The sequence below is a fragment of the Pelobates fuscus genome, chromosome 8 (assembly GCF_036172605.1).
Source record: "Pelobates fuscus isolate aPelFus1 chromosome 8, aPelFus1.pri, whole genome shotgun sequence".
NCBI lineage: Eukaryota > Metazoa > Chordata > Amphibia > Anura > Pelobatidae > Pelobates > Pelobates fuscus.
The window spans coordinates 112,638,192-112,663,672 of record NC_086324.1 but is presented as its reverse complement, the minus strand read 5'-3'; the positions used below and the strand labels follow the sequence as shown (position 1 = coordinate 112,663,672).

General features: G+C 43.4%; 1 protein-coding gene across 1 annotated transcript in view; it reads left to right on the top strand.

The window, feature by feature from the left end:
* The window catches only part of METTL22 (methyltransferase 22, Kin17 lysine), a 388,543-nt gene that overhangs the window by 190,738 nt on the left and 172,324 nt on the right, over positions 1-25,481 (top strand). The window lies entirely within an intron of this gene.

Sequence of the window (25,481 nt, the reverse complement as noted above, 5' to 3'; positions counted from 1 at the left end):
ATAATACTGAGGATGACTCTGAGAATGACATGCTAACATAAAGGATATACATTGCTCTGCTAGGATTTTAATTATATATGAGTAGCAGCCGTTGAATTACTCCTGCAGCAGTGCTTGGTCAGCTGGCGACCTGGCTGTAGTAAAGTTCCTTATGTCCCACGCTGATTGCTTAAAAGCTTAGGTACGTGTTGGCCAGAAGTGTTTTCGGTCTGTTGGTATCAGTCTCAGATATAAAATGAGGCCTGTGTCCCATGTCCGCTATTCCTCCATGTTTAAGCAGGGTCAGAGTCCCAGTATTGCCCCCACAGACCCGTCAGTAGCAAAGGGAGATGTTGCCTCAGGTGATTCCAATATTAGCCAAGCTTACTTAATGGATTTGTACCCCTGAGAGTTGTCTGATGGGCGGAGAGGGTTCACCGCTAGCCGCTGGCCGCTGTCAGTGCGTGGTGTTCTGGTCTGCATCTGTTTCCAGGCAGCACCCAGCCGTTGTTCTACTGTTGCCGCCTCTGTGTTCCGGCTTACACTGGGCACGGCGGCCATCTTGGGTTTTGTCGCGCAGTCCCTGGTTGGTCTTTTCGTCACTCGGATTGCCAGGAAGAATCACTGCTTCCCCGGTGGGACCGGGATAACCCCCGGCCCATGGGAGGGAGAACGGGGCCCTCAGCAGGCGTGCGGGAGGTCCCGCCAGACTAAGCGCGGGAGATCGGCCATTTCTCCCGCCAGAGCTTCACGACAGGCCGCAGTCCCATCTGCCCAGCATTCCACATCGCCGGCAGGACGAGGGCCAACGGCCGCGCCGATGGTTGTGGCTAAGGTCCAGCAACCAGCAGCTTCAAATATCTGTTTGCTGCTATGTAATGGTATTTTAGCAGCTGCTCTCTTGATCCGAATCATGGATCTGGCAGAAAGCTTCCTTAATGTGCCTTTATCTGCACAAACCCGTCTGTGCTCTGAATCAGTCACAAATCTCTTAATAGTGCGATGATCACGCTTAAGTTTTCGTGAGATATCTAATGTTTTCATACCTGGTCCAAGGCATTGAACTATTTCACTCTTTTCGGCAGCAGAGAGATCTTTTTTCTTCCCCATGTTGCATGAAAATGGTGCTCTGCTTAATAATGTGGAACACCCTCCTTTAGTAGTTTTTCCTTAAATTGGGCTCACCTGGCAATCTAATTATCACAGGTGTCCGAGATTGTTTTCAGTGATCAAAAGAGCCCTGAGACACAATGCCATCCATGAGTTAAACTAAAAAACAAAATATTTAATCTTTGTGACACTTAAATAGAATTTGCATAATAATTTGGAACAGGATGTAGTTTGTCAAATACAGTTTCATCCCTAATATCCTCAGTTGGGATGTTCAAAGTTTTGATAAAATGTTTGGTCTGATGATATTGGAATATCTGTAGTAGATTCGGGTTCCCTTGGACAGTCAGGTCTTTTAAGGGTGTCATTCCATTGTTTTTATAAAAATCAGTCAGGGGGGCATAAGTTGTTTTTTTTTTTTATGTGTTGAGTTCTAGAAAGATAAATAAGTCCCGCTGGAAAGCGGGGGTTATGCGACACTGGGTAGTTAAGAAATATGGATGGTGAGAAGTCTGCGTAACTTGCAATCTTCCACCATATTTGTGAAGTGTGTAGTATGGTGGGATGAGATGGGGGGTCTGAATAATTGGTATGTGGGGCTAGCCACAGAAGTGCTTGGAGTGGTATGTCCGTAGACATTTGTTTTCCACTGTTTAGGGCTGTGGTTTAAGGTCCATTCCACAATCCGGCCCAGGTGCACTGCGTAGTAGTAATGCAGAATATTGGGGAGACCCACTCCTCCTCTATCATGGGGTCTAGTAAGTATGCTATAATGAATTCTTGGTCTCCCAGAGGCCCACACGAGATTTGTAAAAATGGATTGCAGCTGTTTAAAAAAGGACCTAGGGATGAATATCGGTAAGGTGTTGAGGAGGTAGAGGATCCTGGGTAGTATGTTCATCGAAATGATGTTCACTCTACCCAACCAGCGAAAGTGAGGTTTATCCCACCTTTGAAGATCAGTCTTGATGGTTCTGAGTAAACTCGGGAAGTTAGCAGAGTATAGTTTAAAAGTGTGGGGGGTGTGATATTAACCCCTAAGTACTTAACACTTTGGGTAGCCCATAAAAATTTAAATTGGTTTCGCAAGGCCTGGACTTTTTCATGAGGGGTTTGCAGGTTAAGAATTTTGCTTTTGTCAATATTGATCTTAAAGTTGGAGAGGACGCAGTACGTTCGAAGTTCTTCCATTAAGGGAGAAGATATCTGTCTGGATCTGTGAGCGTGAAAAGGACATCATCGGCAAAAGCCGAGACCTTGTTATTGTTTCCATTACCTGGAAAGCCCTTAATGTGTGTATATTTACAAATGGCTTGTAAGATGGGGTTCGTTTTTTATTTTTATTTTTCCTTCAATTCTTTATTTTCGGTCAAGAAATAACATAACAAAATGAATACAGGTTACATGCATTCACTGTTCAAATGGTACAACAAGGAGAAGGTAATGATACATGACTTCTGTAACGGATCGACAGGCACCCTGACTGGGTACCTCCGTTGAGGGATGCTCCTAGTGCTTCCTGAGGACTCCAAGCACTGCAGCAGACACCACAACCACTGAACCGGAGCAGCATACAAATGCTCTCAAGCATATGAATGCTGTAAACTGCTGAACCAGAAAAGAATACAATTAGCTTACACTCCTGGCAATCAGCATACCATCCAATTCCCCCAATAACGAGACGACACTTTGTTTTGAGATCAAGCAGAACTGACTGTACTGGCACATACAGCCTCTTTTATTCACAATCTACATACATAGTACACATTTATCTGGAAGGGCACAGAGGACACATTACACACTTTTTAAAATCAGCTCAATAATAATGAATGGGGCATCATTTTAACCACATTTTTCGATTTGGATATTTTTATAGATAATGAAAAGGTAAAAACCATAACTCATTTTAAAGATGTGGACGTCAACAGTTTTATCCATACCTCAAGTTGCCATTTTTCCCCATGGCTAAACAGTGTACCCAAGTCACAACTCATACGAATTAAAAGAAATTGCACGGATGAGGATAATTTTAAGGAACAAGCGGGCAAACTAATCACCGACCTGTTAAATAAGGGTTACAAAAAGGAAAGACTAAAAGACACCTATACACAAGTCTCAAAGATTCCACAAAGCACTTTATTTCAAGAAAAAAATAGAACACAAAATGAAGTTAACTTACCTATTATATGCAACTATAGCTACAACAATAGGGCACAAAGGAAAATTCTAAATAAACACTGGCCCATTCTATTACAATATCATGCCCTATCCCAAATTTTACCAGAAAAACCCAAAGTAGTGTTTAGGGGTGCTGCTAATCTAAATAGACTACTGGTAAAAAAACATATTAAGAAAACAAAGACTACTACTTTCCTAGACAAAGGAAAGGGTTTTTATGGATGTGGTACATGCTTAGCGTGCAGGAACACAAACAACAAAAAAAGACATTTTAATAATAATGAGGAATTCCTCATTAAAGAACTTATAACCTGCCATTCAAGCACTGTAATATACTTATTGGAGTGCCCTTGTGGCCTATAATATGTGGGACGCACCAAACGGAATCTACACATTAGGATTGAAGAACACACCAGAAACATCAGGAGAAAATTTGAGGGTCATAGTGTATCACATGACTTCACACTTGTACACAATAGTGATCATACAGAGCTAAAATTTATGGGTATACATAAGGTTAAGGGCAACTGGCGAGGAGGGGACCTCAACAAAGTATTAGGACAGAGTGAGATGAGGTGGATATTCAACCTCGGGACTTTAAAACCCTGGGGTCTGAATGTAGACTTCGAACTCTGCCATTTCATTTAAATAGATATACTGTATATACTCGAGTATAAGCCGAGTTTTTCAGCACATTTTTTTGTGCTGAAAAACCCCAACTCGGCTTATACTCGAGTCAGAATCTGTATTATGGCAATTTGCATTTGCCGCGGCTCTCGCGAGATTTACACTGTGAGCTGACAGAAGAGCTAAACGGACCGGCGGAGGAGGAGAGAGCTGACAGGAGCTGCAGGAAAGGTAAGTAACATCTCTCTGCAGCCCCCTCCTACACAGTGCCCATCCACTGGACCACCAGGGAAGGAGAGCCCCCCTCCCTGGCCAGCTAGCAAGCAGGGAGGGGGACGAAAAAATTTATATATATTAATAATAATAAAAAAATAAAAAAAAAATAATAATAAAAAAATGTAATGAAACAAAAAAAATATTAAAATAATAATTAAAAAATAAAAATGCCCACCCCCCACCAAGGCTCTGCATCACACTCTGCATTACACACACACATACACACTGCACTCATACACACACACACTGCACTCATACACACACACACTGCACTCATACACACACACTGCATTCATACACACACACTGCATTCATACACACACACTGCATTCATACACACACACACTGCACTCATACACACACACTGCACTCATACACACACACACTGCACTCATACACACACACTGCACTCATACACACACACTGCACTCATACACACACACTGCACTCATACACACACACTGCACTCATACACACACTGCACTCATACACACACTGTACTCATACACACACTGCACTCATATACACACTGCACTCATATACACACTGCACTCATATACACACTGCACTCATATACACACTGCACTCATATACACACTGCACTCATATACACACTGCACTCATATACACACTGCACTCATATACACACTGCACTCATACACACTGCACTCATACACACTGCATTCATACACACAGCATTCATACACACACACTGCACTCATACACACACACACTGCACTCATACACACACACTGCACTCATACACACACACTGCACTCATACACACACACTGCACTCATACACACACACTGCACTCATACACACACACTGCACTCATACACACACACTGCACTCATACACACACACTGCACTCATACACACACACTGCACTCATATACACACTGCACTCATGCACACAGCATTCTCATACACACACACTGCACTCATACACACTGCATTCTCATACACACACACTGCATTCTCATACACACACTGCATTCATTATATACACACACTGTAAATAAATATTCAATTAATATAATTTTTTTAGGATCTAATTTTATTTAGAAATGTACCAGCAGCTGCTGTATTTCCCACCCTAGTCTTATACTCGAGTCAATAAGTTTTCCCAGTTTTTTGGGGTAATATTAGGGGCCTCGGCTTATATTCGGGTCGGCTTATACTCGAGTATATACGGTATTTCACCTATTAGTTTCTATCAGCCAATTTTTGTTCTTTTTCACTTCATTTTTGGACCCCATAAAATTAAAGGGACACTATAGTCACCTGAACAACTTTAGCTTAATGAAGCAGTTTTGGTGTATAGAACATGCCCCTGCAGCCTCACTGCTCAATCCTCTGCCATATAGGAGTTAAATCCCTTTGTTTATGAACCCTAGTCACACCTCCCTGCATGTGACTTGCACAGCCTTCCATAAACACTTCCTGTAAAGAGAGCCCTATTTAGGCTTTCTTTATTGCAAGTTATGTTTAATTAAGATTTTCTTATCCCCTGCTATGTTAATAGCTTGCTAGACCCTGCACGAGCCTCCTGTGTGTGATTAAAGTTCAATTTAGAGATTGAGATACAATTATTTAAGGTAAATTACATCTGTTTGATGTGCTCACGAACCACACCCTCACCCCCTCACATGCCACAGTCCCCTCCCTCCGACACGCACGCAAGGGAGACGTGCGGCAAGGCCGGAGTATCTGAGAGTCTCCAGGCGGTGGCTGAGTGACGCTCACGCTGGTCTGTGACGTCACTTCCGCCAACTGTCCTGGCAGTCCCATTTGAATGCACGAACGGGGCCGTTCGTGCATTTAGCTTAGTATAGCAGTGAGTTCAAACTGCCGAATGGGACTTAGTCTCTGCAGCTGAAAACGGAGTGTAGGAGAAGGTAAGGGTCAGCGGTGTTCGTTGAAATGTGTAGCCGATTTCAGTTCCATGGATTTGGCTACACATACCGCTGACCTCATTCGAATGAACAAAGATGGCCGCCGCCACGTGTTCGTTTGTTGAATGGCGGCCACTTCAACTACTTCGACACTTCGGCTGCATCCGAAGTGCCAATTTAAAGCTGCAGAACTGCTCCAATACAATTTAAAGGGGCAGCAAGTCTTTTAAAATCCAATCTTCTAAATTAGTCTTTAACAGCCAATATCTTCCATGGGCATTGTTCCTAAAAGTCACAGTATGTCCCCAGATGGTTCTTAAAGGGCCAGGAGTAGCATAATAAAATACAATATGCCCAAATCTGTTATTTAAAGGGCCAAACCTCCCAGGGACCATAATCACATGGCAAGAGGCTGGCAAGAGGCTGGCAAGCAGTCCTCTCCAGGCACAAGTGGCGAGGCTGGTTCTGCCAGATTTCTCCCCTTTACCCACCAGACTAACACGGTATCTGACCTCCTGCCGGTCAGTGCCCTGGTTAGTCCAGCAACCCACCCACAAAACAGAATCCGCAGTATTATCCACCCATGAAAATTGGTTCCTACACTTGGAGTAGTGGGTCACTTGTCCAGGTCCAGGAGCTCCACCTCGGCTCTGGGGGGTACTAGCACTCTGGATCGGTGGGTTGCTGGGTGGGCAGAGACCAGCGGTACTCTGCCCTGGTGCCAGCGCTACCATGGGAGTAGTCTGGTGGGAGCCTAGTTGCTGGAGGGGGACACCGACTATCTCCCCTTTGGATACATAGCTGTGCTGCTGGAGGGGGAGACTGATCGTCTCCCCTTTGGACAAAGCACCATGCTGCTGTGGGGGGAGACCGACTGTATCCCCTTTGGCTAAACAGCCCTGTTGCTGGGGGACAGTACCGACCGTCCCTACCACCTGTAGCTTGGGCGCAGAGACCATGGTCCCATCTGCGCCAGTGGGGAACTTAGTGTCTCCCCTTGGTGGGCTAAGCTGCCGCTGGGGAGAGGGGGTAACAAGCTCCTCTCCCTTACACACTTTCACGGGTGGAGATGCAGGGGGAGTAGGGTCTGGAAACAGCGACCCGAACCAGCCAAAGTAGAGGCCATAGCCAATTGGCCCCAGCCCTGAACCAAGACGCAGGTATTGGCCTTCCTAGGCACAGCAGGGTATTACAGAAAGTTTGTCCCTGAGTATAGCACCCTAGCAACACCCCTCACCGATCTGACCAAAATGTTCCTACCCAAGCAGGTAGCGTGTTCCCCGAAGTGTGCAACAGTGTTCCAGAGACTTAAAACGGCTTTGAGCGAAGCTCCAGTATTGGTGGCCCCAGACCCTAATAAAACATTTCTCGTTCATACAGATGCCTCCATGTTTGGGCGGGGAGCCGTGCTGAGCCAAGTGGGGGAAGATGGCATGGAACACCCGGTGGCATATCTCAGCCGTAAGTTATGATCTCGGGAGGTCAGTTATGCCACCGTGGAAAAAGAATGCCTGGCGCTAGTATGAGCCTTAAAGAAACTCCAACCGTACCTTTATGGCCGTGCTTTTACCCTTCTTACTGAGCACAATCCCCTCATTTGGCTCAACTGAATCTCTGGAGACCATCCCCGGTTGCTGCGCTGGAGTTTAGCGTTGCAGCCCTACAATTTTACACTGCAATACCGCCTGGGCAAGCAGAACAGCAATGCGGATGGGCTTTCCCGCCAAACCAACTTGGATGTTAATTATACTACCCGGACATCCCCTAGCCAACCTGGCAGGGTCTAGGCGGGTATACCGACCAATGGAACTAAGGGGGAGTATTGTGAAGAAAATAGACTTCTGTTTAATATTTTCTTCTTTGTTCGGGCTTCTTCCTACAATATTGCTTGTATATTGAATATTGGTTCGGTAGTTTGAAACTACAGAACACCGACCACCCTCCTGGCTTGTTCGCACGAGGGGAGTCAGTGGGACTTGGTCATCGATTATCTGGAACTAAAATCGGACACTCAACCTCACGAACCACCACTGAAACTACCGAACGCCTGCTTCCTTTAGTTACCGAACAGCCAGGAGAGCGCCATTCGGTAGTTTTGTTCGTACGGACAAGGGGAGCAATCGCTCCTATGAGCCAGGAGGATCCATTTGGTACTTTGTTCATTTTTTACCTTTTTCTGAATTGACCGACCGCACACGCTGAATTCGTGAAACTGTTTTGGGCAGCGGCCACGTGTGTGGTCGTTGAAATGTGACTTCCATACTTTTTAAGAACCCCTGAACTGCTATCAGGGGATATGTAATTTGTGGGGAAAGGGGTGTTCCAACTTTTGGGAAAATTATGTGCCCTCTGCCTGGAGATAATTGATTTACTCCCTAACTTATCTCAATATCTTCCAGGCAGAGGGAAGGTGGGTATTACTGTAAAACTGTATGGTGATTGTTTATTGTCTTTGTTTGCTGTGGGAGGTCCTCTTGCAGGAGGATTTCTCATAAAAGCCAGTGTGTTTTCAATAAACTTCATTCCTGTTACACCCTTCATGAAGTTTAGGCTCATGTTTGGGGAATATTCTATTTGCTGGGAAGAATCGTCTTGGAAGCTGCATTCATCTACACTATTCCTCTACTCCCTGCTGCAGCTATAATCACTCATGCTCAGCTATTGGGAAAGGAATAGAAGACCACAGTACCATAACCACTGCAGGTCTTAACAACATCATGTGCTGCGTTTCAGTCAAAGTAGGCAACTTAACAGTATTTCTATAATCCATGCCATAAGCATTTTCATGCACTGTGCACTTAATAAATACAACAATTTGTGTTATTTTAGTTTTTTTTTTTTTAATTTAGTTGAAAAAAGAATAAAAAAGATACTCCTAAAAGTTCCCACGGCTCTGATAAAAAGATGTCCAACCTCTGGAGAGAATGCCAAATACATGCTCATAACCCATATATCATGCATACATCCCCTCTTTGAATAACGTTTTTAGGTAAACCTAGTGATGAGTCCCCAGGTCTAGCCCGGGTGGAAACTCTCAGAAAATAGCTGATAGTGAGCCAACACAAGGGAAGTGAAGAAGAAGATAATAGTATAGTAAGTAGTGGTCACCTGCTAGGGAAAGGGTGACAGAGTCCGTGAGGGGAAGGGGGAAAGGGGGGGAGGGCGCACCAGCCATCACCTCTGCTATGTTCGCCAATGCTCTTCATCAGCTCTCTTCTTCAGTTTTCAAAGTCACTTGAGTTCCAGGGTTCCCATATTTTCTCAAACTTGTGCAATGTGTTTCTCACCTGCGCTGTCAGTTTCTCCATCAGGCAATTGTCCTTAACTCTATCAAGGACTTGAAATATGGAAGGAATGGCAGGCTGAAGCCAAATCTGGGCTCTAGCCATCTGGTTGCCAATGTGACCTTTTGAAGCAAAGTTTGCTCTGCTCATGTCCACCCATCAAATGGCCTATTCAGGAGGCACACCCATGGGGTTAGGTCCGGCCATCTATTAAAAATATTTTCTTAAATGTTTCCCACTGTGTACCAGAGGGGTCTTATCTGTGGGCAATCCAACCACATATGTAGGCAGGTGCCTTTGAGGCCGCATCCCCTCCAGCACAAGTCAGTTGGAGTCTGTTTCATGCAATAGTTTCACCTGGGTAGTATACCATCTAAACATCATCTTTAAAACATTGCTCTTGCAACGTTACTGTAAGAACAATATTTCACCTGTTTTCCCAATTTCGTTTATTTGTTTGGTAGTTTCAAAACTACCAAACCACTGACCACCCCCTGGCTCATTATCACCAAAGGAAACCATCAATTAAGCGCTCTCCATCTTGTTTGCACGGAAGGAGGCAGCGGGACTACCCGTCAAATTAGACTAATGCCTGCTTCCTTTTCCCGGACAGCTAGGAGAGCGCTGTTCGGTAGTTTGGTCCCCATGAGCCAGGGGATTCCGTTTGTGCATTATTTCGGTTTTGTAACTTGTCAAAATAAACCGACCGCAAAGCCTAAACTCATGGAACTGTTTCTGGACAGGAGCCCAGATTCAAAAAAACCTGAAATTCAAAAACCCCTGAACTGATCTGGGTGATTTTTGGATATGTTGGTCACCCATATCAGGGCTATCAGGGGATGTTGGGGATAAGTTGTATTTTAGGGTACTTTTTGGGGTTTGTAAAAATTAGTTTTTCTGTTTAGAGTTGATTGAGTTAGCCCATTTTCTTTGTTAATTGTATCACAGGCAGAGGGGAGGGATTGTGTACACTTTTTGGGAGATACCACCATGTATTTTGGGATATTTTCTAAGTTTTGTGGAAATAATGTTTTTTCTGCCTGGAAATAATTAATTTATTAGATAAGCTTCAGTTTGCCTGGCAGGGACCGTTCAAGGTACTGGAGAATTAGCAACACCACTTATATAGTAAGCAAATGTTCAGATGAAAGGATCTGGAGAGCCTTCCATGTGAACATGCTGAAGCCTTATCTGACTCCATTATCCCCAGGCAGAGAGGAGGGAATTGCTTGTTTGTATTGGGAGTGTCACAGTTTGTCACTGCATTGATATTGGCTGTACCTTTTGTGTCCCTGTCCCCCACAAGGTCCACAGGGGAGTGCCCCTTGCATGGGGAATTGTATAAAAGCCAGTGTGGCACCAATAAAGCTTCAGTCTTGTTACACCCTTCATCAAGTTTCGGCTTATGTTTGGGTACCTGTTCACTGCATTGGGAGAATTTGCTGAGAGCTGTATCTGATCTGGAGAAAGAGATGAATGGAAACCCGGGTGGAAACAAACATCAGGGTTCATTACAGTTACCCGCCATTAAAGATTACAAATTTACCCATTTCCTAACATCCACCGGTACATGCCACATCGCTATCTAAGTAAGCTGTGTGGCCAAATAATAGTAGTGAAGATGAAGTAGACCCAGTCCTCCCCTCATTTTAGGGCGGTAGAGGACATTTCTGGACACCCTGTGCCTCTTGTTCTGCCAAATACACAACCTGATAGCCCTTTGTAGAGGTGCCAAGTCAGTTTTTGTAATCTTAATCGGGAGGGCCTGGAACAGGAATAAAATATGCGGCAATATGAGATTGGTTTCTTCATCCAATTTTCCATCTCTCTAATCAATGTTTTTAAAGGGGCATTATAGTCCCCAGAACAACTACAGCTTAATGTAGCTGTTCTGGTGAGCATAATGGATACCTTCAGACTTTTTTTCATTTTTGGAGAAAAGGCAGTGTTTACATTGCCCCTAGGGACACCTCCAAGTGTCCACTCCTTAGATCAGTGATGGCGAACTTTTTTGAGCCTGAGTGCCCAAACCGCAATACATGCCAACTTTTTTCTTCAAAGTGCCAACACAGCAATTAAACCTGAATATTGAGGTTTACGTTTAGAAAAAACAACTCATACAGTTGTCCGAACTAATTCTCCTCCTCTTTCCCCACAGCATCTTCCCTTCTCTACCCACAGCATCTCCTCCTCCTTCTCCCCCCAACATCTCCTCCTCCTCCTCCTCTTCCCCCAGCATCTCCTCCTCCTCTCCCCCAGATTCTCCTTTTCTCTCCCCCAGATTCTCCTCTTCTCTCCCCCAGAGTCTCCTCTTCTCTCCCCCAGAGTCTCCGCCTCTCCCCCCAGCCTCTACTCCTCCTCTCCCCCAGATTCTCCTCCTCCTCTCCCCCAGATTCTCTTCTTCTCTCCCCTCTTTATCAGTGCGTATATCCAAATAACATGAAACATATCAGTTTTCCCATATAGCATAAACAATGAGCAAGAGTGCATTAAAAGGATGCTGGTAAAATGAGAGAGATCAGATTGATTCAGAACCAGGTTGAGAAACACTTCAAATACCTTGACAACTGACAATTTAATATACAGAACGGAGGAGCACTACATTTAATATATGTTAATTTATCAATCTGTTTTTACTGTGATTGGAATATTAGACAATATCTACATCATAGCATCACTTTTAAAAGAATTGGCCAAAGTAAGAGGCCTGTCATCAGGAGACAAGTTCTACTAATCTCCTTATCCAGATCTATATGATAGCTGAAACATTGTGCAGTATTTTATGGTCAACTTTATTTTTATTAAACTGTGTTAAAAAAACATGCGTATCTTTTAGTTCGGTTATACTGTCCTCCAGCTTGTGGTGCAGTACATGGTACTCTGTCTATTGCAGCATGAAGATCACAAACCTCTAGCCGCTATGTGGTTGTGTCAGAAAATGGCTAAAAATATGACTGAGATTCTTACCTGCTGTTCCAGCTCTGCCGATGCTGCTGGGTAACAGGAAAGGACGTCAGTCAGGCTCCCTTGCAGCCTTACATCCCACTCACCCACTAACGATACGAAAGCACAGTGGGCGCCTGCCGTTTTGGGCAGGCAGATGCCTACTCTGCATTGTCGCCTGGGGGGCCTAAGGCTGCCGACTGGTGCCAGCGGTGCCCTCATAAGGTGCACCGGCCCTTAGTAGTAATCCGGCGACTTATGGATGCGTGCCCACAGAGAGGGCTTGGCGTGCCAGCTGTGGCACGCGTACCATAGGTTCGCCATCGCAGCTGTAAGCAGCACAGTAAGCAGCCCTGCCATTCAGCACCCCACGTTTTGCATGGAGACACTGAATTTTCCTCATAAAGATGCATTGATTCATTGGAGGTCCTGATTGGCCAAAACGGCATTGGCTAAAAATCCACCATTTTGATGATGTCACAAAGGGGGCGTAAATAAGGTCAGTTTTAAACTTTTATAGTGGGGCTAAGAGGGGCAAGCCACCTATATGGTTGGTTTAGCACTATAGGGTCAGGTAAACATGTTTCTGTTCCTGACCCTATAGTGATCCTTTAATAAAGGACTTTAATTCATTTCGTATAAGTTAGAGGGATCAGCCGTTAAATGAGTCCCTAGATACTTGAGGGAGCGCTGTGCCATCTGAATGTTATAGGTGGATTGAATGTGTGCCGAGTCTGTCACTGATATCCCCAAGGGGAGGGCGCTAGATTTATTCACACTCGCTTTATAACCTGAGATGGCGCCATACGTCACCAGTAGTTCCTGCAGGGATGCCATAGACCCCATGTGGTCGGTAAGTGATAACAGGACATCATCTGTGTACGCAGAGACCAGAAACTGTTTGCCCCCCACCGCGATCCCGTGTATGTCCGGATGTTTGCATATAACTTGTAATACGGGGTCCAGAGACAATACAAATAGCAGAGGAGAGAGCGGGAATCCCTGTCGCGTACCATTTCCCAACCTGAAGGGTACAGTAGGGGCTCCCACGATTTGAACCTGTGCGGTCACATTGCTGTACATAGCTCGAATCATGGCGAGATAAGATGGGGGTGTGACGGACCCTCCGTCAATCGATGCTCCTAGTGCTTACCAAGCACCATTAGCACCGCACCAGACACCATAAGCACTGCAGACCCCACGAACCACCACGACTTGGTTGGGGTCTTGCCGTCTACTACCCACCCTGAATCTTTGACAAGGCTCCAGGCTCCAGTGGGTGAACCTCTCTTCCTTCAGAGAGCAAAGCAGGAACAGCTCTTAAAAGAGCTAGGGATTAGCATCCAGGGGAGTATAGCAATCCCCAGTGTGATATAGCAGTACCCTACAACACGAGACGAGGCTGCGAGTTGAGGGTAAGACGGTCTGAAGGTTTATTAAACAGCTTGAGTTTTTATACAGTCTCTCCCCACAAGGTTGACGCCCCGGTGAACCTTGTGGGGCACAGGACACAGAATTAGCAAACCAATAAAAACGTCTTACATGCAGGCACTCCCCTACAGTGTACACAATCCCTCCCCTCTGCCTGTGATACAATTAACAAAGACAATGGGCTAACGCAATAACTCTAAACAGAAAAAACATACATTTTTACAAACCCCCAAAAGTACCCTAAAATACAACGTATCCCCACATCCCCTGATAGCCCCGATCTGGGTGAACAATATATCCAAAAATCACCCAGATTGGTTCAGGAATTTCCTGGATGTCTTATTTTTGCCCCACCGTGCACATGGTCCCATGCCCAAAACAGTTCCATACACTCGACGACAAAACACCGCTGGACAATTTAAGATGGCCGCCGCCACATGTTTGAATCTGTCCCAGTTAAAAGTCCAAGGGGCAGAAACAGTACTTTTGAATATGGGTTATCACAGGGTCCATAGTCCCTGGGTAGGAGGCGGGCAAACAGGCCCCTCCAAAAACCAGTGGCAAAGTGGATTTTGTCACAGGGGGAAACCAAGAAAGGTAAGAAGGCCAAAAAGATAGGGCCATTTGAACCTATCAAAAGCCTTTTCGACATTAAGAGAAACTAGTAAGGTAGGAGTCCTGACGGTAACTTTAATATAAAACAATATAAAAAAAATGCACAAACTAAAAATATAAAACAAAGGGAGACCGCAATAGTGTAGATAAAAACAAATGATAAAATATGGAAAATACTAAAATGCACTCACAAACATAAGGATAAAATAGGCGGGGTTTATGAATCTTTTCAAGTGCTTCTTTTCTTCTCCAGTTCCAGAGTGGAGGCTTAGGACAAAGCAGAAAAGCAAAACATAGTGTATAGCTGTATGAATAAAAGGATAACTTTATTGTTTGCACTTACAAGATAAAAGCGGTAAAAAGGCTCATCAACTCACTAGACGTCTTCCTAGTCAGGAAATAAATGACCATCAGGGTTTGGAGACGAAGTAAATAATAGAGTCCACAATAAGATAATCAACTGAAGAAATCCTGCCACCCTACGCGTTTCATCTTAATGACTTCTTCAGGGGCGTGTGGCAAATTAACGGTAACTTGTCTCCAAATCAGGTTTATATTTCTGCGTGTGTTCTCAAATAATTGGCACCCAGGTATGAAACCCTCTTGGTTGGCATCGAAGAGGGGTTTCTAATACTATGATAAATTGGAGCGGTGAAAGGGGGCATCCCTGCCTGGTCCGGTTGTGATTGTTTAGTTGGGCTGAGGGTTTGAAATAAATAGCGGAGAGCCAAGTAAGCCACTTCGGACCGAAGCCTAATTTTACCAATGAGAAAGGACCAGTCCACCCTGTCAAATGCCTTTTTGGCATCTATTGAAATCATAATAGATGGAGTTTTAGTTTGTTTTGCCCAATGTATCAAATTAATGATCTTTGTGGTGTTATCCTTAGCTTCTTGCCTTGGGACAAAACTAGCCTGATCACAGTGGACTAGGTCCCTTAGGAATGGACTTAGCTGCATTTTGGAGTATAGCTTCATGTCCACATTGATCAGGGAAATGGGCCTATAGCTGCCACAGGCTTCTTGGACCTTACCCGGTGTGGCGAAACCAGCCTCGCCACTGGGCGTTGGAGAAGACTGATTGCCAGCCTCCTGCCATGTGACTGGCCCCTGGGATGTATTGCCCTTTAAGAAACTTATTTGGGCTTATTGTGTTTTGAAACACTTTTTCTGCCGCTTTGAATACATGGGAAGGTGTGCCCTTCCCTGTTTCCTGTCTATTTTTCTCCAGCAGGGCTTTGTCCCAGGGACACTGCCAGACCAGTTGGAACTTGCTGTTTTGCCCCTCCTCTGTCTCTCATCAGCCCTTGCTATGGTTTAACCCCATGGCGATTTGACTGTGTTCGTGAGATCTGAGCGCTGTTCGGATATAGTGAGCGCTCAGATACAAGCTATCTGGGGATAGGTTGCATGTGGGGGTTCTGTTCAGTATGAAAGGAATTATGTATTTTATGTGTTTTTACTGTTGTTGTAATTGGAGATATGCCCTGTACTGGAGATAAGTAAGTTACCACACCTAACTTTTAAACCACTGGAGGGAATTGTATGATTTTTGAGTACGTTTGTATATGAAGTATGCTGATTCTGAAAATGTATGTTTTATGTGAATGGCATGTATATTTTGAAAGTTATTAATATTATGTAAAAACTGTATATTGTCTGCCTGTGATAATTAAGTTAGTCTATTGTGTTGATATAATTGTATCACAGGCATGGGGGAGGATTTCTGCTGGTATGAATGGGAGTGTTTAGCTGTGTTGTAATGTATTGATTGGTTGTTCTTCAAAATCCTGTGGGCAGTACTATGTTTGTAAAATGGGCATATAAGCAGAGTGTTGGATTAAAGCTTCAGTTCTACTTCACCCTCAATTTGGAGTGCCGTCTCTTATTGGGGGAATCTGCTACAAGGGATTGCTATGCTTGTCATACTCCCTTGCTATATCACTACTAAGCTCTTGCTCTCTGGAGGAGTCTACGGTGGTTATGGTGTCTGCTGCAGTGCTTGGAGTCCTCAGGAAGCGCTAAGAGCATCCTTCAACGGAGGTACCCAGTCGGGGTGCCCGTCGATCCGTTACACCCAGTTTAGGTATTAGGGTTATTGTCAAACTATATACAAAAAAATCAAGCAAATATAGGCGCTAGTGATTCAGTAATACAATATTTACATATATGGTAGAAATAATAAAAGGTAAAGCGGCAACCTTCCAAGTGAAAGAGCTCTAAAAACACCCAAAGAATCAAACAAATAAAAACGTTGTGTTTATGCCTTTAAATTTAAAGTGCTACAAGGTGAAAGTGTCGGTGCACTTGTGCATACAAATATTCTTTATACAATAAAAATTAAAAAATGTGTTATTGTGCTAAAATATTTCAAAAACACTTACTAAAGAAATAGGAGTCTCACTCTATTTTTCTCAAAGGTGTGTAGGATCATGAAAAATAAAATGTAAACATAGCATAATACTGTATGGCAGTGAACCAAAGAAATAAAATAAAAATGGAATCAAACTCACAAGAAAACAGCAGTAAGAAGTCTGCTCTCACTTTTCTGGCTTATGTCCACAATAGGACTAAATGCAGGCAAAGATCTGAGTGCGGCAACTTGAATGAAGAAAGTGCTTTATTCCAATACAATTAAAAATTTGCAATTCGTTTGAGCGTATTCCTCTTTATCCACAGACATTCATACCCTTTACTGTATCAAAGTTCCGAAAAACCGTGGCTACTATTAGCGGTTTTCTGCGGGAATAGGTGCTTGCAGGGAGTTCTTCTGGGAGGTGGAGCTACGTTCTTCCGCGTATTGACGTAATGACGTCGGACGTGATGACGCGTTTCGCCTTGGACGGCTTCCTCAGATCAAGTCATCATTTAGCTGCCATGTTCTTTTGTAGTTCCTACTGTGGGCGTTGTATTAAAGCTCCACTTCACCATTGGCTAAAATTCGAGTCTCTCATTTTAATATCTGCTTACATTAATTTAAAAGTACCCATGTCTTTTTGGTATATCGTCTAAACGTTGCATTGGCTTAGAAACAGGAGCATTGTACAATAAAAATACATATATAAACATAAAAACATGTATACCTTATACTGATATAAAAAAAAAGTACTAATATGCACATATCCACATAAGTGAAACAAAAAGGGGGGTTTTAACCCTAAAATCACAAGGTATAATCAATATCCTACAAAATCCCATATGTCAAACTGTAATTTAAAAGTACAATAAAATACCTGTTAATAAGGGGGGAAAAGGGAGAGCATTAATATAAGGGATATTTATATAAAAATAAAAAATGGATAAAAATAAACGTGTAGATAAATAGATTAACCCCTTAAGGACACGGGACATGTGTGACATGTCATGATTCCCTTTTATTCCAGAAGTTTTCTCCTTAAGAGGTTAATAAATAAATAAAAACCTGTAATAAAAAACTTTTATTTTAAGAAAAATTCTAGTTAAAAAAATTGTATAAATCAAACTCTATATTAAGGCCTTTAGGTTCAAGAGTCTCTAATTTATTAACCCATTTCATCTTCTCTCTGCCTCCTCTTAGGGTTATTGTCACTTCCAGGCTCGTATGTGGAATATGATTTATAGAAGAGAGGGAATGCATCGCTAGCAAGAAGTGAGGCTTTAGGTCAGTAAGAAACTTTTGATAAAAGAAGTTGGAGTAGCTGTCAGGACCAGGACTATAGTCTATTGGTGTCGAATGTATTGTGTTATTCAGTTGGTCATCAGTGAATGGTTCGTCTAAAGTGCAGATTACAGCTGGGGTTAAGACCGTATCAAATTTATCAGCTAAATAGTCCGCTCTGTCTTGGTGAGTGGTAGAGTTTCGGTCCAGATTGGTAGTAGGATCTGAAAGCCTCAGATATGTCTTCAGTGGTGTGAACTACAGTATTATTATGAGTTTTAATCTTAGGGATAAATGTTGTCTGTTGCTGTTGTTTAAGGGTGTTGGCTAGCATTCTACTACATCTATTGCCGTGTGTAAAGAATTTTTATTTTGTCCAAAGTAGGGTTTTCTTAGCCCCATAATTCAATAGTATTTAAAGGTCTGATCTAAGGAAGACCAATTTTAAAATTTTCCTTCAGAAATAGAGGATTTATGTTTCGCTTCCAGTGTATTGATTTCTGCGTTCCTTAGAGTGCTCCTTCTTGAGATGTGAACCCCATTTAAAGAGTTCCCCTCTAATTACATATTTATGTGCCTTCCACTCTGTAACAGGATCTACTCCTGCAGTATTATTTTAGTTGAAATATTGTTCGATATGGCTCGAAATATGTGACTAGGTCATTCTGTAGGATATGGGGGTTGAGCCTCCATCGGGTGTTTTTCCTGGGAATAGTGGAAATCAACAACCCTAGTGATATAGATGCGTTGTCTGACCATGTTGCATTGCCGATTGTGGCTGATTTGAGAATAGAGAGGGAGAAGTGTGACATTAGAAAAAAGTATATTCTGGTGTAGATATTGTTAGGTTAAGAGTAACATTTAAAATCCTTATTGGTGGGATAGAGGATTTTCCAACAGTCAACTAACTGATTTAACGTAAGAATCCTGTGCATTTGTTCTCTCGCTGTGGCTAGGTGCGAAATATTAGTGGCCGTACTATCATATTTTGCATCCAGTGAGAGATTAAAGTCTCCACCCATGATTAGGTCACCCACAGTATGTTTATGGACTAGCGTGAGACTAAGCCGGAACGTTGCGCATTGGTTTTTGTTAGGTAAGTAGATATTCACTAGGGTGACTGGTGTAGAGCCAGTCAATCCGTTGAGAATCAGGAAACAGCCTGATTGATCATAAAAAATGACTGGTGTGTGTAAAGGGTGTGTTCGCACTTATTAAAATAGCCACTCCACTAGTTTTACTCACATTGCAATTGTTATAGTAGATCTTGGGATTTTTTTTATGGAAGAGTCTGGGGGCTGCTGGTCCTTTGAGGTGGGTTTCCTGCAGGAATACAAAGTCGGCCCTTGATTTAGAAAGATCTGTCATTACCATAGACCTTTTTTCGGGAATGTTAAGTCCCCTAACATTATAGGACGATATGTTAATTGACTCCATTTGAGTATTGTCCAGTTATGCTGTGCATCGTTATAAAAGTCATCACTGTTGGGGTATCACATGCGATGTCATACAGAAAGTAGAACAAAACATAAGTAATGTGAACTTAAGAAACAAGAGATAAACATATCCACATTAACATGGTATACAGGTGTAGGTAACACTCTAAGGAGTCGGTGTCAATCCCACATGATCTCCAATCGTCAAAATTGGCATGGGATAATATCGTGACTGATAACATGGGGATAGAGTAGGTTGTGCACCACTCAAGGAGTTCATGGAGTCTCTACTGAGGTCTATTAGACTAGGTAGAAATGCTCTCTCTAATCTAGCAGGAAAATATCCTTAGTAGTGAAGCAATTAAGGTCGGCAATGGTATAGTCCACTCCGTCAGTATACCGGGTTTTAAACTGCTGATTAAGCATAAGGAGTATAATGTGTCCAGAGTGTTAGTCATAATAGCTGGAGTTATGTAGAGAGGGTGAACCTGAATATGGCCCAGTTATATTTTAGATACATACATTTTTTTAATTTTATTTTTTCATTTTCTTTTATACATGCTCTCATATCCCCACCTACTCTTCATATATATCTGGCAGCCTAGTGGGCTGTGAGCATGGGTCAATATGCGGTCGGATCGATAATTAATCACCTATATCAGGGGTAGTCAACCTTTTTCTTCCTACTGCCCACTAATGCATCTTTCTTGATGGAAACATTTCCTTACCGCCCACCAGTTTTCGCGCAAGTGCAGAATATTTTTTAGAAAGGAGGGTACATACATTTATCTTTTTATTTCTACTTTATCCAGGTTTATAATGTTTTTAACTTTATAAAGTTTAATGAGAAAACAATAAAGTAAATTGAAATTACCTTTAACTAGTGATTAATGTGATCCTTGAGGCTGATGATGCAAGACTAAATGTTTGATATCTGGTTCGAAGGTCTCTTCTTTCGGTGATATTCAGACCATTTCTCTGTTTGCTCATAATAAGATTTCTCATCCGTGCATCATCTCCCCTCCTCTCCCTCCTCAATTCCCCCTCTCTTTTTTCCTTTTTTCTATTTTTTACCTTCCTTATAGCAATGCCCAGCTGGACGGCTGAGCTAAGTAGCCCACTTATTATTAGCCAACAACAATTCTCTCCTTTTCCTTTTTATATTTTTTATTTATCCCTCTTTCTTCTTTTTTACAAGTACTCTTCTCCTTCTTTCTCCTATTCTACAAATATTCTGCACCTTCTTTCCCCTATTCTACAAATACTCTGCTCCTTCTTTCTAATTTTAACAAGTATTCTGCTCCTTCTTTCTCCTTTTTTTACAAGCAGTCTGCTCCTTCTTTCTCCTATTCTACAAGTACTCTGCTCCTCCTTTCTCCCTTTTTATAAGTACTCTGCTCCTTCTTTCTCCTATTCTACAAGTACTCTGCTCCTTCTTTCTCCTATTCTACAAGTACTCTGCTCCTTCTTTTCTACTTTTTACACGTACTCTGCTCCTTTCTTTATCCTATTCTACAAGTACTCTGCTCCTTCTTTCTCCTGTTTTTACAAGCACTCTGCTCATTCTTTCTCCTATTCTACAAGCACTCTGCTCCTTCTTTCTCCTATTCTACAAGTACTCTGCTCTTCCTATCTCCTTTTTTATAAGTACTCTGCTCCTCCTCTCCTTTTTTATAAGTACTCTGCTCCTTCTTTCTCCTTTTTTACAAGCACTCTGCTCCTTCTTTCTACTATTCTACAAGTACTCTGCTCCTTCTTTCTCCTTTTTTCAAGCACTCTGCTCCTTCTTTCTCCTATTCTACAAGTACTCTGCTCCTTCTTTCTCCTTTTTTTTACAAGCACTCTGCTCCTTCTTTTTCCTATTCTACAAGTACTCTGCTCCTCCTTTCTCCTCTGCTCCTTCTTTCTCCTATTCTACAAGTACTTTGCCCCTTTTTTATCCTATTCTACAAGTACTCTGCTCCTTCTTTCTCCTTGTTTACAAGCACTCTGCTCCTTTTTTTCCTATTCTACAAGTACTCTGCTCCTTCTTTCTCCTTTTTTTACAAGTACTCTGCTTGTTTCTCCTTCTTTCTCCTTCTTTCTCCTATTCTTCAAGTACTCTGCTCCTTCTTTCTCCTACTCTACAAGTAATCTGCTCCTTCTTTCTCCTATTCTACAAGTAATCTGCTCCTTCTTTCTCCTATTCTACAAGTAATCTGCTCCTTCTTTCTCCTATTCTACAAGTAATCTGCTCCTTTCTCCTTTTTTTACAAGTACTCTGCTCCTTTCACTTTTTTTTACAAGTACTCTGCTCCTTTCACTTTTTTTACAAGTACTCTGCTCCTTTCACTTTTTTTACAAGTACTCTGCTCCTTCTTTCTCCTATTCTACAAGTACTCTGCTCCTTCTTTCTCCTATTCTACAAGTACTCTGCTCCTTCTTTCTCCTTTTTTTACAAGTACTCTGCCCCTTCTTTCTCCTTTTTTACAAGCACTCTGCTCCTTCTTTCTCCTATTCCTGCTGTCGTGTATCCCCCTACCCTCTCCAACTTCTCCCCTTCCTCTACCCAGCGTGTTACACTTGTTCACGAGCACACGCGTTTGTACGTGCTTGCGTATGCGCACGCGATACATGCTCACATACGCAATATGTGCTCACATGCGGATTCTGGCACACGCACTCGCGATTTCATGCACTCACATCTGCAACCTCGCACTTCCTGCTTACCACTGAGTGCGCGAGAGATGAATAGAGCGTACATCTCTATGGATGGAGGGAGGATTCTGCTATCGCCCACCTGGAATCCTAAAACGCCCACCAGATTAAAGATCCATGGCCTACATCATCATGCAGTGGTTCTAGTAACCGTCGTGGGTGTGCACTTTGCGCCGGGCTGTGGCCTGAAATGAAGCCACCGCTTGACCCATTATGCCAATCTGAGAAGGGGCTGGAAGAAAATTAAAAAGGAGAGGAACAAAATAAAAACATCAACATTATAAACTGCATTATCTAGCCCGCGTAGTTCCCCTGCTGGCGAAGCAGAGTTAAACATACTGTAGAGTAGGGATTGAAAACCCCGATACCTGGACCTTCTTGTGGCATCTAAATGAGAAGTGGGCAGAAAGTTCTTGTTCACCCTAAGGAGGGTGAAGGAGAGGGGTTATTATATGACCTGAGAGTTCATTCAACTGCCTAGCGTTCTTCGTCTAGGTGTAGGTGGGGATGAGCTTGCTGATGTCTGCAGAGACTGTGCTCGTTTTCTACCCATTGTGGCCTTCCAGTGAGACCTCTGAGGTAAGAATGGTGTTGGTGTCAGAGCTTGAGGACTGTACCAATCCGGAATGTCCACATTGGGCAGTCCTAGTTGTTTTAGAAAGTTTGGAACATTCTCTGATGTTGTGATGGTAAGCTGCTGGCCATCCTTGTGTACTGTAAGGGAAAAGGGGTATCCCAAGCGATACTTCAGGTTCTTGGATTGTAGGACCAGCGTCATGGGGCAAAGTGCTCTCCTTTCCTAAAGGGTCGTCCAAGATAGATCCGGAAACAGTTGTATCTGTGTGTTCTAAGAGCGCAAGCATTGTGCTGTGTGGTTTTGCAGAGTATTTTTTCCTCGAGTGCAAAATAGTGTACTCTACATACAATGTCTCTGGGAGAAGATTTGGGAGCATTTCTTGGCTTGAATGCACTGTGAGCTCGGTCAAGAAGCACTGGAATGTCCCGGGGCCATTGTAGGATTAGTGTGTGTGTATGTTTGTATGTATGAGTGTCCTTCACTGGATGTTACTGGATGTGCCTGCATAGTTTTTTCAGTATGTTTGTTTATTTTTCTAAATGTCCCTGTGTGATTTATCTCACCATTCCCTTCCACTTTTGTCTATATCCCATCCCCAGGGGCGTTGCTATGTCCAGCGACTTCAGTCCAAAAATACATTTGATAACCCCTCCTATAGATGACATAAAGCTTGCCTAATAATCCACCTCAGCTGTACCGTAATTTTTTTGTAAAAAAATTGATGAAATGCCTCCCCCCTCCTCACCACAAGCATGCACACCAAAACACAACCACATCCATTTTGCTATGCAGTGTGTGTAGTGAATAGTGTCTGAGCATGTGCCGGGATGCAGTATGTGTCTGGTTGGTCTGTGCACGGAATGCAGTGTGTTTCTGTGTGTGTGCAGGGGATGTTGGGTGTGTCTGAGTGTGTGTGCACGGGATGCAGTGTGTTTTACATTTTTTAAATATAAAATGTAAAAATCACTCACAATTATTTTTAATGTTTTCAAGAATATTTATTCCACAAATATGTAAACTGTATGTTAGGAGTCCCCTCAATGCCCTATTAGAGACTACAATAGAGTCTAAAGGGCCCTGGAGATTATTTTCTCTAAAATGCGGGCCCCCATTCACAATATAGTGATATAACAAAGCTATGTGATACCCAACTAATGCTGTCTCTTCTCACCTGTTGCTGGCTGCTGTGACTTGATGGCTGCTGTGACTGGCAGGCTGCTGTGGCTGGTTGGCAGGCAGGCTGGCTGCTGAGGCTAGCCTCTGTCTTTCGCCAGCAGGTACTTATTCCTAACCCCTTTGTGTGTATCTTTTCCCCCCCTCCCTTTTGTGTGTCTCTCCCCAACCCTTCTGTGCCTGTGCATCCCCACAGCCCTTTGGTGTGCCTCTTTGTCTCCCACAGCCCCTTTGTGCGTCTTTCACCCCCAGCAAATTTGTGCATCTGTTTCTCCTGTAACTCCTTTGTGTTTATTTTTCCCCTTCCCCAGCTCCTCTGTGTCTCTTTGCCCCAAAGTGCTTCTATGTGTCTCCTTGTCCCACCATCCCTTCTGTTTGTCTCTTTGTGCCCCCAGCCCCTCTGTCTAATTGCCCCCCCCCCCAGCCCCTTGGTGTGTCTGTCTCCCCTCAGCCCCTCTTTCTGTGTCTTTGTCCCATCTCAGCCCCATCTGTGTGCCTTTCCCCCCAGCATCTTTGTGTCTCTTTAGCCCCCTCCCCTGTGCCCTTTTTATCCCCTCTCTCCTCCTCTCCACTTATGAAACCCCCCTCTTCTTTAACCCCCTCCCCTTCTGTGCCCTCTGTAGCCTCTGTCCCCTTATGTAGCCTGTGGCGGAACCAACCTCGCCACTGTGAACTGGAGAAGCCTGGTTGCTAGCCTCCTGCCCTGCGACTATGGCCCTGGGGTGTATTAACCCTGTTAGAAGTGTATTTGGGCATAATGGACTTATGTTATGTTGTTTCTGGCCCTTTAACTGTTTTGTACAAAGGATTGGTACTTCGATATGGCACTTCGGATACAGCCGAAGTGCTGAAGTAGTCGAAGTGGCCGCCATTAGGCAGTCGAACACGTGGCGGCGGCCATTTTAATCCAGTCGAACGCGGTGACCTGTACCTTCCCCTACCCTTCGACACTGCGGCTGGAGACTAAGTTCCGTTCGAAGATTTGAACACACGTTCGAACGGGATTTTGTCATTCTGGGTGTAAAATAGACCTCTGGTAGACAAAATAACACCACGGAAACACAACCCCGGTTTCACTTCGACACTTTGACAGAAGTTGTAGTGCGTTCAACGATTCGAATGCCGCCTTTGGATGGGACTTTGTTATTTGCAGGGCAGAAATAGACCGACCGCACAACCTGAATCTGTGGAACTGTTTTGGGCATTTAATATTTCCTGAACCACTGGACGGATTTTCACAAATTTTGAATATGTTGTTCCACAAGTTGTGTTGGTCATAAAAATGTAATTCATGTACAATGTAAAATGAGAAAGTTATAAAAATGTATAAAAAGTATAAGTTTTTAGTTTGGAGATAATTTAGTAGATACAGTAAGAAACTCAATTATCTCCCAAGCAGAGGGGAGGGATTCTGTGGGATGTAACCGATATCTGGTTGGTGAATGCCTAATTCCCTGTGAGCGTCTCCCTTGCAGGTGAGCACTGCATAAAAGCAGAGTGTGTGTAATTAAACCTGAGTTCTACTTTACCCTCAATTTGGAGTGCCGTCTCTTATTGGGGGAATCTGCTACAAGGGATTGCTATGCTTATCATATTCCCTTGCTAAATCACTGCTAAGCTC